Below are 8737 nucleotides of genomic sequence, written 5' to 3'. Positions count from 1 at the left end.
TTTTTTTTTTTTTTTTTTTTTTTTTGCCACAGCACTCACCACTTCTTCTTTTCTGTGGATTATACAGGATGATTCAGAAATGACGTGTCAATATTTTAGGAAAATTATTCAACGAATAATGCGAATATATTTGAGAATAAAACTTTTGTGAGGATTTTTCGAATATAATATTCTCTATGTACAGAGATTTAGAGGAACGTTTTATCCAAATTCGTAAAACTTTTATTTCACTTACTCAATTTTCATAGAAAAAAACAAAGAAGCAATTTTATTATCAATTGAATAATGTCAAAACAATTAATTTTAATTAAAAAAATGAAAATCTGAAAAGATTGAACTGATCTATCTTAATTCATTTTCATCATGGAATTTATAAATATAACTATGGTAGTATTTATTGCATAAATACTTTGAGCATTTTTTCTAATCATCCATTAAAACATACATTATTTTAATGTAAATATCTTTGAGATATTATCTTTGAATCATCCTGTATTATTCGTACTCTTTGTCCTCCTTTGTTCCTTTCTCCAATCCTTCTACTTGATACGAGATACTTCAATTAAGTGTAACCAAATTTCTTTTCCTATGCACTCTATTTGTAACCTCTGCTCGCCTCTGATCCTCGTGAAGTTGAAATCTATTTAACCTGGCCACATTCTGGTCAAAACAATCGATTAGATCTCACGAAAATCACTTTTTCTATATTTTCAATTTTGTTTGGAACACGAGTTGCTTTCGTATTCGATGTGATTAAACGAAAATAAAGGAAACTTGTTTTATCATTCTATATACTTGCTATATCATTCTTTTAAAATTCTCGATCTATCTAGTTCAATTCCATCTTATCTTTATTTTTTTTGAAAATATTTCCCTTCTTCATCGTTTCATTTTATCCTGCTCATCTTGAAAAAATATATTTTTTCTCTAAATCATCACAAATATCATTAGCAAAAATGATCTGATCTTGATTTATCCAATTCCATTTTATTTCTTTGTTACTTAAATTATAAAAAGATTGCAACTTTGCAATTTAATTAGCAATATAATTAACAAAATAACATTTATAACATTTGTGTAATAATATATAATGAACATTTTGTCTAAAAGAATTTATTTTCAAGAATAATTAAAAATTATTAAATATTGCGCTCTTCTTTATTTTTCGTATTATTATCGTATCATTGATTTTCATATCTCGAATGAATGTATATGTATATCTTCTCAACTTGTTTTTCACTAAATTATCGTAAATTTAATCATTGACAGAAACGAAATTGGACGTTGATCGTTTGACATGTCAAACAGCTTTATGAAAATGTTGCAGAGGAAAAGGAGCTAATATCCCGTTGCCCTTGTTTTCCCCGCTTTCAACCGTGTTTTCGGCACAAATGAAAACGCGTTTCAATTTGTACGTTCAGCCAACTTTACACGATGCCGTGGAATAATAATTGAAAGCAATTTTCATTTAATTCTTTGACCATGGCCGCCATGTAGAATAGTCGACCAATTTGCTGATAATGGCCGTTTAACAGTATCCGAATTAAAGTTACTCGGATAAATACGTGTCGGCCCGATGAACGAGTTATTTCAATGATATCTTTCATAGTTATCGTGATTCGTGCGCTTTCGTAATTACATTAACATCGTAGCTCTGCAATTTACGCGCAGATAATTTACAATTGGACAAAGTGTCATTTGACGATTTTTATTATTATTTTGTTACACAATAAATGGACGATAAATGTATACAATTGTCATATAAATAGAATAATTTGCACAGTATAATAATAATTTATCGTGATGAATATATTTTTGACAATTGATATTTTGGATAATATTATATATATTTGAACATTTGAATTAGTTCTATAAAAATGAATAGATTGATTATAACACTTCGACAAATGGATTGCAACAGGTAGGAGCATCGATTTCTCATTAAATGGATTGAACATTGAAATAATTGAAACAAACTTCATCAATTTAAAAATAAATCAATAAAATCTCGAATTATATTATCGAATAGGAAAAAATATTAGGAAAAAATCTTCGATTAACAATTTTTCGATTACAAGGATATAGACACAACGATTTACATAATTCAACAACTTCGAGCAACAGATCTATCCATCTTTTTGAAACTCTCTCGACTGAAGTGTAGATATATCATTTTCCCTCCTGAAAGATCTATGTTCTTCCAATTTCGATGGTGTAACGAAAAACGAACATCTTTGATGTACTTGAATTCTCAATTCTCACCGACTGCCTCAAGAAGATTCAAACCTCGGTGCATCAATGTCTGTTAACAGTTGATTAATATAAAAAAATATCCTCTACATCATAATTTACTTTTACCCATTTTAATATTAAAATTAAATAAATTTACATTTATATTAGAACACCATCGAAATCCCATTTGCATAATAAATCTAACCCTTGGCTCGCCCCTTATTCGATGTTAAATTTATTCCGATATTAATCACCAAAAATATTTACTACTGAAAAAAAAAATATCTCCACTGTTCGTCAAATCATCTCTTTTTCTCGCATATACAACGCCAAAACCATCAGATTTTTCGATACGCCTTTCAAATACGATTCCCCGGAGCTTTCGCCGCGTAACAAAAGAGAATAGTTTCTCCTCGACCTCTCTCATCTCTCAACTTTCGTGGCTTCCTTTTGTTGGACACCAACTTGCCACCGACTTCCCTCGGCCACGAATTCATCGGAAGACGAACAGGTCGTGCGCAACTGTTCAAGTTCGGTGTTTCCCGACAAAGTGTTTTCTTTTACATTTCTTTTCTATCCTATTATACGCGGAGGGCCACTGAATGAAGAGTAACGAGAAGGGCGTGCTCGAAGAAAAAGGTGGAAAAACTACCGTTGCAACTTGGACTATTTATATACGGGATAACTGGTGGAAAAGAAAAGGGGTCGCGTGTATGCGTAGGATAATCGTTTATTGGAAGGAAAATTGGATCTTTATCGCGATTGATTTTTTTATATCAATGGATGATGAATTTTCTCTCGTTTATTTCCTATCGAATTGAATTTCACGAGTTACATTTCGAATATTATGAAGATTTCGTTCTATAAATTGGAAGTGTGTATTAAGATAAAAAGTTGATGGAGATTTAATCAAATTACGATATTTCAATTTCTCCTAAGAGATGTGAATCTTTTATATTTATCGAAATTATATTTTTGAAAGAATTTTTTTAATTTCTTTGTTCAAAATTTGCACGATTTTTGAATTATTTATTTAAAATTGAAAATTTACTTTTGTGATATTTTTTACAGAATTTGGATTACTTTATTGTAGAATTCTTGTAATTTTTCAATATCCAACGGCCAGAAAATTGAGAAAATATTCTTGGAGCATAATTTATCTTTAATAATTGCAAGTGTAGCTACGGTAAAGGTAAATTTACATGAAAGCAAAACTTGTGAAATTAGGATATTCTCGAGGAAGCTGAATGAATTCATAAGGGGCCACACGTTTTCCATAGTTTCAATCTTCCACTTCTTCTCTCTTTTCTCTGTTTGTATTTCCTCTTGATCCATTTTGCAACTTATCTATATTTCTTTTCTCGTTTTAATATTTCCTCTTCCTTTATCTATCTTTGTATCTCCTTCTAAATTGTTATTTTATTTCTGATTTCACTTATTTATTTCTCTCTTATATGTTCAGGTAGTTTTCACTGTAAATTATTACAGTTCAAAAATTTAATAGAAAATTTGATTATTCTTGTTTATTTTACAAACAGTTCACAATAGAAACAAGAATAAATTATATTCTTATTATTTTTATATGATAATGATCCATTTATTAATTTCTACAACTTTAATTCTGACAATCTGTCTACTAGTAATTTTCTATAAAATGTCAATTGGATTGTCTCATATTCACAATAGCACGCTCCCGAGTACAGTTTCACGTGCTTATTACACGTTGTTCCGGTAACAGATAGACACCTGTGTAGTGTAATTCACACGTTTACCATGCCAGAGTTCCAAATGTCCACGCGTAATTACGAATATGTACTTCGAGCATGAAATCCAACATCAGTATGTCTCTCAGCCTGATGATACAACTGTCCACGTATTACAAGAGAAAGAGAATATTTCTTGCAAATAAATTAGAAGAAATACACGAAAGAATATCTCAATTATTTATTGTTAAACTTAAAAGAAACTTGGATGATATTTATAATCTACAAATTGGAATTCCATTGGATAAATGATAAAAGCTCGTTGTGTTCAGACAATATCAAGTTAGATAATAGATTCATTGTAGACAGACAAGAAGTATTGATTAATCTTGATCATTCAAATAGAATAGAATAAAATATAGCTTCCTTATGAATAGACAAGTAATACTGACCAGTCATGATCAGACAAGAATAAGATAATCAAATGTATAGACTCGCAAGTACACCAATTATAGTCAGACATAGAATAAAACGAATCAGCACCAAACAAAAGTAATACAGATTTAGATCAAGAAAATATAAATCCATTGTGATAAGACAAAAATTATGACACTAACCATCAATCAAACAAATAGAATAACAAATAGAAAATAAATGGAATAAAATTATAGAAAAATATAAACTTATCGAGTGTGAGATATAATATCATATGACAGATACAAATACATCGCTGGTCAATATAAATCAAACACATGGTAAATATGATATTTATCGTTACGTTACCAAGATATCCAATTACAAAACACAAACAAATATACAGACAGATACGACATAGACTGATACACACCGCCATTTGTCAAAAGATAAACGTGATATTTATCGTCACGTTTAAAATTAATTCAAGTCGAAACTTTCCTGCTGATAAGGAAATAAGGAAGAAAAGGGGAGGGAGGAATGTAAAGGGAATTGGTTATACCAGGAAACGACAAGAAATGGAGGGGGATGTGTAACGCGAACAAAAGACAGAGCGCGCGAGAAGTCTACAAGTTCGACGGGAAACAAGAGCATATCAGGAATTCCTATCGAGCATCCACAAACCGCAGCCAGCAACCAATTTCAAGTTTACGCGCTCAACTTTTCCGTATCTCTTCCACATATCTGCCTCTGACATTCTACCTGTTTCGACTTCCTCGTGTGTGTGTGTGTATTCCATATAAGTATCATCTATACGTGTATATATACTCGTCAAACATTCAAAAGCGTTTTATGGGAAAATATCTTCAGGGGATGTATCCTTACTTAGCAAATGATCCTGTAAACAATTAATCGAAATGGTTATTTGTTCGATGAGACGAACGGATATGGAGTTTTTTTTATTATTAATCTGCTTGCTTGATATTAATTTTTATTCAAATGAAAAATTGCGTTTGAAGAAACGATGAAACTTTGGCAAGAAATGGACCTTAGAAATTTAATCTTAATGTTATTCCATTGTTGTTCCATAAAATTGTGAGTTCTTTGTACTTTTTCTTTTTATTTGTTTGTTTGTTTGTTTCGTGATATATTAAAGAGAATTATTTTCCAATGATGGAGATATAATTCAGTCTTCTTCCAGATATCCAATTTGGTATTATATCTTTAAAAGAAAATTTAAATTTCTTTCGATTCGCAATTCCTCGAAAATCGAGGTAAAATCGCTTTAAATTTTTTTTTCAATATCTCTATAATTTCTTTAATTTTTTAATTCACAATTTATAATTTTCAGGGGTGAGAATCTGTAGAAATCTCATTCCCAATAAAGAATTCGAAGTTTCGGTTTTATCTATCATTCTAATAAAATTCTGAAAAATTACTGGTTTGCTTGTTCTATGAAAGATTCTTCGGTTAATTGCATTCATCCAGCTGGCTAAGCATAAAAGGAGGAGGAATACACGGAGATATACGAGGAAATAGTAATTAAACGCGATGTTTAATTGAACGAAAGTGGCACAGTCGCAGGAAAACGTGGATTAGTAAGTTTTCGATGAAGTTCCAGCTACTTTTTCATCGTTAAATACTCACGATTCGTGCAATACAATATTTTATTTTCACGAGCCATTTAAAAATTCTTATTATCTTGCATTTTAAGGTATTAGCAGTTCCTGATAAATATATGAAATAATATTTTTCGATATTTCAATTATTCGTTATTTTATTTTTTTAGAATCAATTCCAAAAATGGAAAAGTTTCTGGCCGACATTAATTTTTGATAAGTACAAAAAACAATTATGAAACAGAAAAAATGCCACGAAATCGAAAATGTGAAAGAGAAATCAAATATATTAAAAATTCTTTATCATTTTTCGCATTTTTTGGAAAAATTCATAGAATAAAAAATCGAATGACGTATACGTTGTGTCATCTGTCATCGAATATATCAAGTTTTAAACGTCGATAATATTTGTTTCTTTTTTTATATTTTCTTAATATTGGTTTCTTATTTAAATTAATTTATCCATCGTTTGCAGGATAGGCATATGCGAATGTTATATTTATACTAGAGTATTTTTAATTCATTGGTTTTCATTGTAGTCGATTGGCAATCAATTTTTCTGTGGCGTATTACTAGTGCTATCGAAACCATTCAAAAAGTTTTCAATGAATAATACCATTCGATATAAAATCCCAAACAACACGATGGATAAATGACAATAAAATAAATCGCTTTTTTTTATTTTCATTCCTATTACCCAATATTCTATCGCCATGTACTTCTGACAATAAAAATGTCAATAACGAAAACCAATGTGCTCTTCATAGATGAATACAATTTATTTTTTATGCAATGAAAAAGAAAAGTTTTAAAACACAAGAATAATATTGGAACAAATATATCATTACAATCAAAGAATATTGCAATTTCAAAATATCAATAATAATTTGTAATACATAGTGTATCTACAAGTATTTATTAAAATTAAAAAGATTAATACAATAATTAAATATTAATAAAAGTTATTAAAATAAATTCTCTAATCAAAATTATATAAAAATTAGAAATATTGAATACCATATAAAATAAAATGTCAAGTTCTTAGAATATTTTTAATCGCAAGTATTATTTATATAATCATTACATAAAATAAACTCAAAAATAATTTTAAATATACAATAATTGCATAATTGATCAATTAATTTTTAGTTTTATAAAATCCATTTGATTATTCCATGCAATCTTCTCGCATGAACCCCTTCAACCGAATGTATAATTATAATTACCGGGGAAAATTGTATGAACTCTTATTATACGAACAATATACCTACAGAATTTAAATATATTCATGAGATAGCCACCTTCCAAGGCCAAAAACACTTCAATATTCAACTGTCTATCTCACTCTTCCTTCGTCTCGCTTCATGTAAACATTAAAACTATTTACAGCTTAACTTATCTTCCAATCACCTCGTTATTTCTTCTGTTCCTTCTGTACCTTCTACATAAATACTATGAATCAGTAGTATACATAAATAGAATGAATCATCTAACGTTCTTCCCACTAACACAACGTCTTGCCTGTAAACAAACTGCTTCGTTACAACGACGTAGATAACGACGATAATAATTAAAGCGGGAGAACGCCACATCGATGATTATTGTGGCCGGCAGCAGGCGTAACGAGAGTGAGCGTGCCATAGAAAGCGACCGTGGGCGCCATCGAACGTAATTGCTAATTACGGTAACCTAGTTATTTTAACCCTTTGCGGTCCCGCGTAAAAGCGACCCGTTTATTTTGGGGCGACGCTAAATTTGACGTTCAGCTTGGAACGAGTACACGAGGTTAGCGGCGAGGGAAATTGGCGTGACGGAATCCTCGAACCGGGTCCTTCCTCCCTCCGGCATCGTTCGTACATCCGCTTGCCCAGTGAGACGTGGACGGGAGTCCAGTTTGCACATAGTCGAGCCGTGGTTAATTTTCTGGCTTGTAACGTGGTGGCCGCCCAAGTTTGACGATTGTTCGATTTTGCTTGTAAGTGGTTTATGACTGTCCCTTTGAATTGCGGATGAATTGCGTCGCGTAGACCAGAATTGGAACGTTTAGCTTAGTAGGGAGGAGTAGAATCGTGTGAATATATATATGGTGTGATGGTATTGTGCTTACACAAGTGGAGATTTAAAAATCTAATCAGAGTTAAATGTATGTGTATAGTTGTGAAGAATGAAAGAAATAATACGATATTCTTCTTTTACAGTGTTCGAGTATTCGTAAGCAAGAAAAGAAAAATTTAAATATTGTAAGTATGTTAATCTTTATTAATATGTTTCATCACGTTAATGATTTATCATCTTTTCTTTTCTGTTTCAAAATTTGTTAAATCTTTGAATCATTAGAGAAACATTATAATTGAAAAGCCAAGAAGCATGATAGAAAGGGAATATATGGAACAAATAACGAAGTAAAGAATATTTAATTGTCTTTGTTAATATATTTAATATATTTAATTGTTACAATGATCTTTGATATCAATACTTGTAAGCTTCTAGAGAATTAGCCTGTATTTCCTTTCTCTCTCCTTCTTCTCTCATCCACTTTCTATAAAAAAAATCATGTCATATCGTGTAATAGAATAATGATATTATTTAAAGAAGTCACGATTCGTTCGGCTGAGAACCAGGGTCCCCATAAACTTTAAACTTCACGAGAGATCCCTAAACTAATTTTTGAAAAACTGAATTTAACTCCGTGCCTGAAATGTTCCGCTACCTTTCCAATGATCTTAACTGCTCTAAGTAAATTTCTTTCTCTTCTGCTAGGAAAATTTT

General features: G+C 30.6%; 2 protein-coding genes across 8 annotated transcripts in view; one reads left to right on the top strand and one right to left on the bottom strand.

The window, feature by feature from the left end:
- Window positions 1–8737, bottom strand: part of LOC102674166 (peroxidasin-like) — a 290955-nt gene that overhangs the window by 105817 nt on the left and 176401 nt on the right. The gene's annotated exons all lie outside the window — the stretch shown is intronic.
- LOC102673596 overlaps window positions 3438–8737 on the top strand; it is a 40531-nt gene continuing 35231 nt past the window's right edge. For 2 of the 5 annotated variants that reach the window (XM_031509289.1, XM_031509286.1), the window contains exon 1: window positions 7440–7943. The gene's annotated coding sequence lies outside the window, so the exon portion shown is untranslated. Of the gene's footprint in view, window positions 3450–7433; window positions 7944–8165; window positions 8202–8737 lie in introns of those variants that run through there. The other 3 variants (XM_031509285.1, XM_031509288.1, XM_031509287.1) reach the window with 3 other exon arrangements.

Source organism: Apis dorsata, unplaced genomic scaffold (genome assembly GCF_000469605.1).
Source record: "Apis dorsata unplaced genomic scaffold, Apis dorsata 1.3 scaffold_135, whole genome shotgun sequence".
NCBI lineage: Eukaryota > Metazoa > Arthropoda > Insecta > Hymenoptera > Apidae > Apis > Apis dorsata.
This window is presented reverse-complemented; position numbering and strand designations above follow the sequence as displayed.